At 43.6% G+C, this 8,307-nt stretch overlaps 1 protein-coding gene and 1 non-coding gene across 2 annotated transcripts in view; both read right to left on the bottom strand.

The window, feature by feature from the left end:
• PCOLCE2 (procollagen C-endopeptidase enhancer 2) overlaps positions 1 to 8,307 on the bottom strand; it is a 90,274-nt gene that overhangs the window by 78,782 nt on the left and 3,185 nt on the right. The window lies entirely within an intron of this gene.
• LOC115868645 lies at positions 951 to 1,082 on the bottom strand. Its single transcript, XR_004045721.1, has one exon. It is a non-coding gene; the product is annotated as a small nucleolar RNA SNORA13 (small nucleolar RNA).

The following is an 8,307-nucleotide window of genomic DNA, read 5'->3' as shown; positions in this document are numbered from 1 at the left end:
GACAACAGAAAAGTGGGTGAAGGGAGACGTCGGACAGTGTAAGATATGACAAAATAATAATTTATAAATTATCAAGGGTTCATGAGGGAGGGGGTGAAGGGAGGGAGGGGGGTAAAATGAGGAACTGATGCCAGGGGCTTAAGTGGAGAGCAAATGTTTTGAGAATGATGCGTTTAACGAATGTACAAATGTGCTTTATACAATTGACATATGTATGGATTGTGATAAGAATTGTATGAGCCCCCAATAATTTTATGTTTATATTTAAAATATATAAACTGTATGTTTATTTTTTAAATAAAATAAAATAAACAAATTAAAAACAAAAGAAACAAAACTGGAAATCCCATGACAGAATTGTGCAAGACCAAGAACTTTCATTGCAAACACCTTCCCTCCGCCCCCTACTACCAACAACAGAAACATATGGGCCTTGCCTGATGGAATACACAGGAACCATATTTACTACATCTGTGGGAAGAGACAATAGAGAAATGCAGTATCAGTAGCCCAAATAAGGCTAGGGACCAACTGTGGAACAGACCATCAATTGCTCATATGCAAAAAGAAATGTGAAGGATCATGATGAGGGCTGCCAGCTGGAAGGGGTAAAGTTTCTCCATAAAATTCTCATGGCCAGTCCTTGCTACCCTCGAAGAATGAGCAGCTGGTACATTGTCATGATAGAAAACATCCCTCCAGACAACTTCCCCGGCTTAGTTCTCACCAATGCAATTTTTCTGAAAGTTCTTCCTCGTCAACCCCTATGATTGTCCTTTGTCCTTTGAGAAAATCTATCAAGAGCTCCTCCACGGAATCACCCAAACAAACGAACAAACAAAAACCAGACATCATAACCTTCTTAGCTGACCTCTGTGCCTTGAACTTAAGTTGCCCAACATGAACTTAGATTGCCTAGGAAATCATTCATTTCTTTTTTTTTTTTTTTTAACTGTTCCTTATGCAGCTCAGATGCCAAAGAAACTGAATTCAAAAGCAGAACGTGGCTGCCAGGGTGTTTACTTTGCGCCTTTGACACCACGTTCACTAGTTTCCGAAAGCGAACGGGCAACACACAGGCTGGGAAATCATTCATTTAATTGGACTTTTTTTTTTTTAAAGACACCAAACAAGGCTAAGCCAAGTGCATTATTGAGAGAACTTGTCTTCAGTTACCACTAATCACAGACATGTTCAAGCACTGTTCTTGTTTGGAAGAAGCCAGTGCATGCATGGACGGGAACCTTAGTAGCAAAGTTTTGTTACTTCGCCTGGCATTTACCACTGATCTTACTAGTGCATCACTGTATGTTGAAAGTTTCTCACTCCCCTGCCAGTCCCTCACTGCTACTTACTTTCCAAGAAGCCGTATAGAGGTTTGGGGGAAGACATAAATACCAATTATATACTTTTCATCGACTTTGTCTTTGAACTACATGTGAATGGGATTCAAATGTAATCAGACTTCTGGAAGGTGGACTCGGTATGAGGACTTCAACATACATGAGCAGGGCAACTACCCAAGGTTATGCTAGAGAAATACCTCCAGTGGGTTTGACTGTGCATACTTGGCCATGTAAAATAACCCTGTGATATAAAATAAGGTCTAGAAAAAGACACAGAAGAAAAAACTGAGAAAAAGTGCATAACTTGAAAGTGATCAACTTCACTGAATTGTACACGCAGAGGCTGTCGAATTGGCATCCACTTTTACTGTCTCATCAATGTGAAAATAACGTTATTAAACAGAAAGGGACACAGCAGCAGCTTCTTAAGCCTAAGAGATGCACAGATGAAAATTGGATCACAATACCTTCTCTTTACATGAGCAATCATTATCTTCATCCTGAATAATCTATGGCTTTCAGAATTAAGCAAAATATAAATAAGGTATTTCAAGTAATCAGTACTGAAGGCTACTTTTGGCAGTGGGTTTTGGTTTGGGGACGGTGAGCATCACAATGATTTACACACGTGTCTGATGCTCCTGTCAAGACTGAAAGCTCCCTGAGGACAGAGGATAGCCATATCTCCTTTCACTCTCAGGGTCGAACCCAGTGCCTTTAGACAATAGGCACTGGTCACAGAGTGAATGTTTACCTGTTGCATAAATACATAATAATGCCATCGTGTCCCTGGTCTTTCCTACTGTTCAGAAGCATGCTGTCAGACAAGACACAAGTTCTTCAGACCTCAGATCCTCCACTGGTGAAAGGGCTGTTGGTCTCTTGTTGTCCAGTGGATTTTCCCCTCACAGACCCCACGTGATAGAGACTTGCCCTACAGGATTTAATAGGCTGTAATCTTTATGGGAGCAGATCTCCAGGTCTAGCTACTGATCTCATAGAACTGGGTGAGAATAAAATGAAATCGTCCATTTATTTGAATGCAAATTTAAAATGATACGATAATTGATGGCATGCCTAAAATGTTATTTCTAGATCAATGACCTATATAGTAACAGGTATATTTTATTCCATTTGAAGAGAGAAAAAAAATAGATAGCTATCAAGATGATAGTACATTCCTTAATGAAGGAATTTGAAAGACTTTGTATGATAATTTTCTTTTTTCCTTCTGCATGAAGTAGCTAAATGAGGGAAAATGTGACATCTGCTTTGTGATTTAAAAGGACTGCTTTTCTTCATTGCCATAATTTTTTTCCAATTCTGGCAAATGTCTGAGTCTCTGTCGCTCCCACATTATTTGCTTCAGAGCTAAAGAGATAATACACTGATAGGGGGACCTTGATACCACATTTTAAACTGCTGAAGTTTTTGTTGATGTTCTCCACGCCAAACTTAGAATGGAAATAGTAATTGAAATCTCAATGATTTTCACTCTAATTTCAGACCCTTTAAAATCTTTTGGAAACAAATGGGGGGTGTGAACAATACACAAATATCTTAAAATTACAATAATGATTTGTAACCAGGAGATCACATACATGGATTTCCTGATTAAAAAACAAACAAACAGCAATTGGTACATTAAGCCCAACTTTTCAGCACTTTCTGAATAGCATCTGCTGCTATTTCTGTTAGATAACCAGAGCAATGGTCTAGCATGCTCTTTTAAATTAGGAAATAATTAAAAATAGCAAATCCCATCCACTTGCTCAAGTAAAGTTCTCAGAAGGTTCTAGGCTTCCAGTTTCAGTTTACATAGATACCATATGTAGCCCAAGCCAAATTTTGAACAGAATTGCTTTCACAAGCAATGTGTATTTTTGTTAAAATAAATAAAAGAAACCTCCCATCTTTGTGTCAACTCAATACGAAATCTCTGGTCTTACTAGAGAATGGCAAGGTGAGCATGTGGATCAGGAATTCAGGGAACATGCGTGCTGGTAGCTGACTTCGTTTGCAATGGATGTGCCCTCAGGCCCACAGTGGCCTGGTAATCTCTGCACCAGGGGTGTCCTTGGAGCCCAAAGTGGAAGGTAGCTTAGGGCTCTCCACTCCCAGTCTGGGGCGCATATCACAGCAGGTCACCCCATGCTCACACCTCCCAGGAGCTCCTATACCGCCAGAACCTGGCAGCACACCCAGCAGGCTTTTCGTAAATGTTTTCAGCAGATGGCACAGTGAATGCACCACACCGATTTGATGTTTGTGTCCATTCTTCTGGGGATCTCAGGAATCCCTTACTGCCTCCTGCACACAACCGTCCTCATTTTGACATGTGGTTCATCTGCAGGGGGACTTCTGTCAGCTCTAGTGAAGCTCAGGTGAGGATAGGTCAATATTTGGATTTTCATTTCTTGCTCTAGAGTTTGGCAGAACTGGCAATTCTGGTTCTCAGGCTTAAATCAATTACAGTGTTTTGTTGTTCTTGTTTGTTTGTTTGCTTGCTTGTTTGACTCAATCCAATCCTTGTGTCCTTCTAAGAATGCCTAGGAGACTAGCAACCATTTTTCAAAACACCATACCTACCAGACCTGCTTAACCACACTCTGACCCCATCCGCTCCCCACATTAGGACTGAAGACTAGAGGAAGGCTTCTGAACAACCTGCGATATACAGAGGGCACAACCTTGCTTGCTGAAAGTGAGCACTTGAAGCTCTTGCTGATGAAGATCAGGGATTGCAGCCTTCGGTAAGGATTACAAAATCCTCACAACTGGACTAAGCGGTGACATCACTATAATAGCCAGCATGTTCCTTAGAAGCAAGGATGGCAAACCTTTGTCCCAAGGACGTTGGTCATATTATCATGAGAGACCCGTCCCTGCAGAAGGACATCATGCTTGATAAAGTAGACACACGGGAAAAAAGGCAGGCCCCTGACAAGATGAATTGGCACAATGACTGCAACAATGGGCTAAGGCGGAACAACAGCTGTGAGGATGCCACGGGGCCGAGCAGTGTGTCCTTTAACAGCACCTCACAGCAGCAGCAGTGTCGACAGCATATTAGAGAGTACAGCTCTGGAGTATATAAAAAGAAACTGCTATGTTAAAGGCTTCTAATTTAAGGAAATTTAAATTTCCAAACTCTACACTGTACTTCCATCCCACCAAGTCCAGTATTGTCACACGTACACATTCACCTGTGTGCTCCCAGGTAGAAAATGTGGTGTGAAAAAAGTGTAAACCAAGCTAGGTCCCATTCGGTTGACGCTGGCTCATAGTGACCCATGTGTGTCACGGGGAAATCACACATAGGGTTTCTGATAGCTGATTCTGTTGCACTAGGTCACCAGCCTTTCTTCCAAGGCACTTCTGAATAGACTTAAATCACCAGTCTTTCAGTTAGCAGCTGAGTGCTGACCACCTGGGAATTCTCTTACAGCACCCAGATGGTAAAGCCAGGCTGTCCCCATAAAGATACAAAGTTTAATGAAACCCTCAACACATGACCAGCTTGGAAGAATGGAATGGAGGCAGGTGAACTTAACTTTTCTGTTCAGCTCCAGGAACTCAAATTTCAGGGCCACACGGAGGCTCTCTCCCATCTCCAGGGTCCCGCGCTGTTCTTTTTTTGTTTTGTTTTTTTAATCAATTTATTGGGGCTCATACAATTCATCACAATACATAGATCAATTGTATAAAACACATCTATACATTTGTTGCCCTCATTATTCCCAAAATTCGCTTGCCTCTTGGGTTCCCGGAATCAGCTCATTTTCCTTTTTCCCCCCTCCCCTTCCCTTCCTCCTCCCCTCTCCCCCATGCACCCTTAATAATTTATAAATTATTATTGTATCTTATATTACACTGTCCGGCGTCTCCCTTCACCCACCCTTCTGCTGCCCATCCCCCAGAGAGGAGGTTATATGTAGCTCCCTGTGATCCATTCCCCCTTTCTTCACCCCCTTTCCCTCCTGGTATCGCCACTGTCACCCCTGGTCCTGAGAGGTTCATCTGTCCTAGATTCCCTGCGTTTCTAATTCCCATCTGTACTGCTGTGCATCATCTGGTCTAACCAGGTCTGCAAGGCAATATTGGGGTCCTGGTAGTTGGGGGGAGGAACCGTGCTGTTTTAAGAGAAGTGACACTGACCGCAGGAGAAGGGAAATGGATCAGCTGGCTTTGGGAAAGACTTACAAACTGCCCTGGATAAGACTGGGTTGAAGCCAGCCCTGTCTGGAATGGTGGCCAAGAGACAGCCCAGGGCCTGGAGTCATCCGGCCGCTTAGCCGGTGCCACTCCATCCTAACCACACTGAGAAGAGCTGGGAAGACCACACTTCTCCATCTCTGTTTCCACCTAGTCCATGCCATCATCCTCCCCCTTCTGGATGTCACAACAGCCTCACAACTGGTTCCCCTACTGCCACTTGACAGCATCCTCCACCTCGCAGCTAGAATGATCTTTTCAAATCGGAAACCCTTGTTCCTCTGTATTATACCTTCCAGTGGAGTCTTATTCAAAAAGAAAGAAAGAAAACTCCTTCCTGGGGGCTATTGGATCCTGCTCAGATTTTTATTTCACCTCTCCCTGCTGTCCATTCCACTCAATACCAGCCACAGCTACCTCGTTCATTCACACCTGGAGGACCTCAGCTGGTCTCTGTGCCTGAACTGCTATTCTCCAGGCTTTCACACGGCTGACTCCTGATCAAACAAGCCTCAGCTTCACGGCCACCTCCTCGGAGAGGCCCTCCCTGACCACTCCCATGGCCTCTCTATCCCACTACTCTACATCTGTTACGTTACTTAGGTATGTTTTATACAGTCATCCATCCCATATGTACAATCTAAGTATTTGTAGTAACTTTATCAAATTGTTCAACTACCACCAAAATAACTTCTTCCCATTCTTTGGATTCTCAGAGTAAGTGATGAAGAGAAGGGGGTTCCCAGCCCTTAGAGAGTCTAAGGAGAGAGGAGTGCTGTGGCTCCACTGACGCTGGGAGAACCAAGTTCTCGCCTTAGTCCAGCAGATGCTGCCGAGGACTCACGCTGTACTGGAACTGCCAGGGCCGTGGCAGCCTGTGGCAGATGTGCTCCTTGCGCTCATGAGGCTAGCCACCTGGTTTGGAGATGTAAGTGATTAGTACTTAAATAATTAAGTAAAGAAGAAAAGATCAAGAAGTGATCAATGCTTTTCAAAAATAAGGTCCAAACCCAAAGACCAAACTCACTGCCATCGAATCAATGCCGATACATAGGGTAGAACTGCCCCTGTGGTTTTCTGAGACATTAACTCTTTACAGGAGTAGAACGCATCATTCCTCTCCTACAGAGCAGCTGGTGGTTTCTAACTCTTACTTCGTGGTCAGCAGCCCAACACATAATACTTGGGGGGGGCGGGGGGGTTCACTTATGTGAACCATTCAGAAAGGCAAATCAGTCTAGGCAGGAAGGAGAGCAGTGGGTGGGAGGTGGGGGTCGGTGAGGTAGGGAACATGGAGGATCTTATTGGGGGATGTCTTTATGGTGATGCTTGCGCAACCTAGTTGATTTACTAAAACTCACTGAAATTAGTTTATGGGATTGATGTAGAAATGATGATGTAGAACTGAGAACCTGTGAACATTCTGGTGAGGTGGTAATTCTAACCACAAGAATGACCTAGGGTCCTCTGAAAGTTCTGGGTAGCTGCTGACATGCAGAAATAACAGGGCAGCCCTAAGAGTAACAATGACGGAAACTTTCCGAAAGCAAATGAGGCAGTCCTTCCTTCAGCATTACTTGTGCTTTCCAAACACAGGTATTTTACACACAAGGCTAACATTTGTCATTCATCCTAACATCATAAGTTTTAGTCCAGACAGCCTGGATTATCACAAACAAATATGTCACAGAGACTGCTCGCTATCTGCTGGTTTTCCCTTCCTTCCACAGCAATACAAGACCTGAATTTGAGCAGAGCACATGGCCACCTGAAATAAAGCCCTCCTTACAGTGAGGATTGGGCACAACCAAGAACTAGCCAATGAAGTATAAGTGCCCATGTTGTGTGCAACTTAAATGTCCTTGAAGGAAGGAGACATGGCTAATGCGTACGCGCGCGCACACACACACACCCTCCCTTCTTTTTTGCTGGCTCTGGAATGTGGGCATGATAGGTGGCATATAATCTCAGATTACCCAAAGGCAAAGTAAGCTCAAGCTTACTTATACTTACTTACTAATCTGTATCAAATAGTTTCACCTTTTTCACATCTTTGACGTAACATTAGAGATGGAGAGCAAAGCCAGCAAGTGTGGCAGATAAACAGCAGCAGCAGAACCAGCTGACCAGCATCAAAGGCTGTGCTTCCCAGCCCTTGGAGCAAGGCGACTAGTATACCAACCTGCGGAGGGACAGAACTGAGTGACTTCCGGTAGGGGGAGTGACTTGCTGGTGGAGTGGGGTGTCTCCAGACACTTATTGGAGGGGCCACAGAACTTTGTAACACTTACCTGAGCAGTGAAGAGAATGAGTGCTCTGAGGCTGAGAAGCTACCCTAACCAAAGAACTGTATGCTGAACGTTCCTAAACCTCAACTGTAACCTGTTACTTCCCTAATAAGCTCAGAACTGTGACTATGGTCTTTGAGTTCTGTGTGGCCACTGCAATGAAGTGTCCAGCCCAGCAAAGAAATGGAGAGTACTGTGAGAGAGAGAGTTGGTGTCAGAACTGGTAAAATGTTGAAGGGGGAGGACTATCTGACCTCTGTCTATTAGCCATCAACCTTAGGCTCCTTATCCACTCCATACTTTATTAGGTTACATAAACCTATGGGACGAATTATTAGGGCTCCAGAAACCCTATTTCTTTTTTTTTAGGGGCTCATACAACTCTTATCACAATCCATACATATATCAATTGTGTAAAGCACATTTGTACATTCATTGCCCTCATCATTCTCAAAACA

This window comes from Echinops telfairi, unplaced genomic scaffold (assembly GCF_000313985.2).
Source record: "Echinops telfairi isolate 266 unplaced genomic scaffold, ASM31398v2 ScPeMD7_16;HRSCAF=60, whole genome shotgun sequence".
Classification (NCBI taxonomy): Eukaryota; Metazoa; Chordata; class Mammalia; order Afrosoricida; family Tenrecidae; genus Echinops; species Echinops telfairi.
This window is presented reverse-complemented; position numbering and strand designations above follow the sequence as displayed.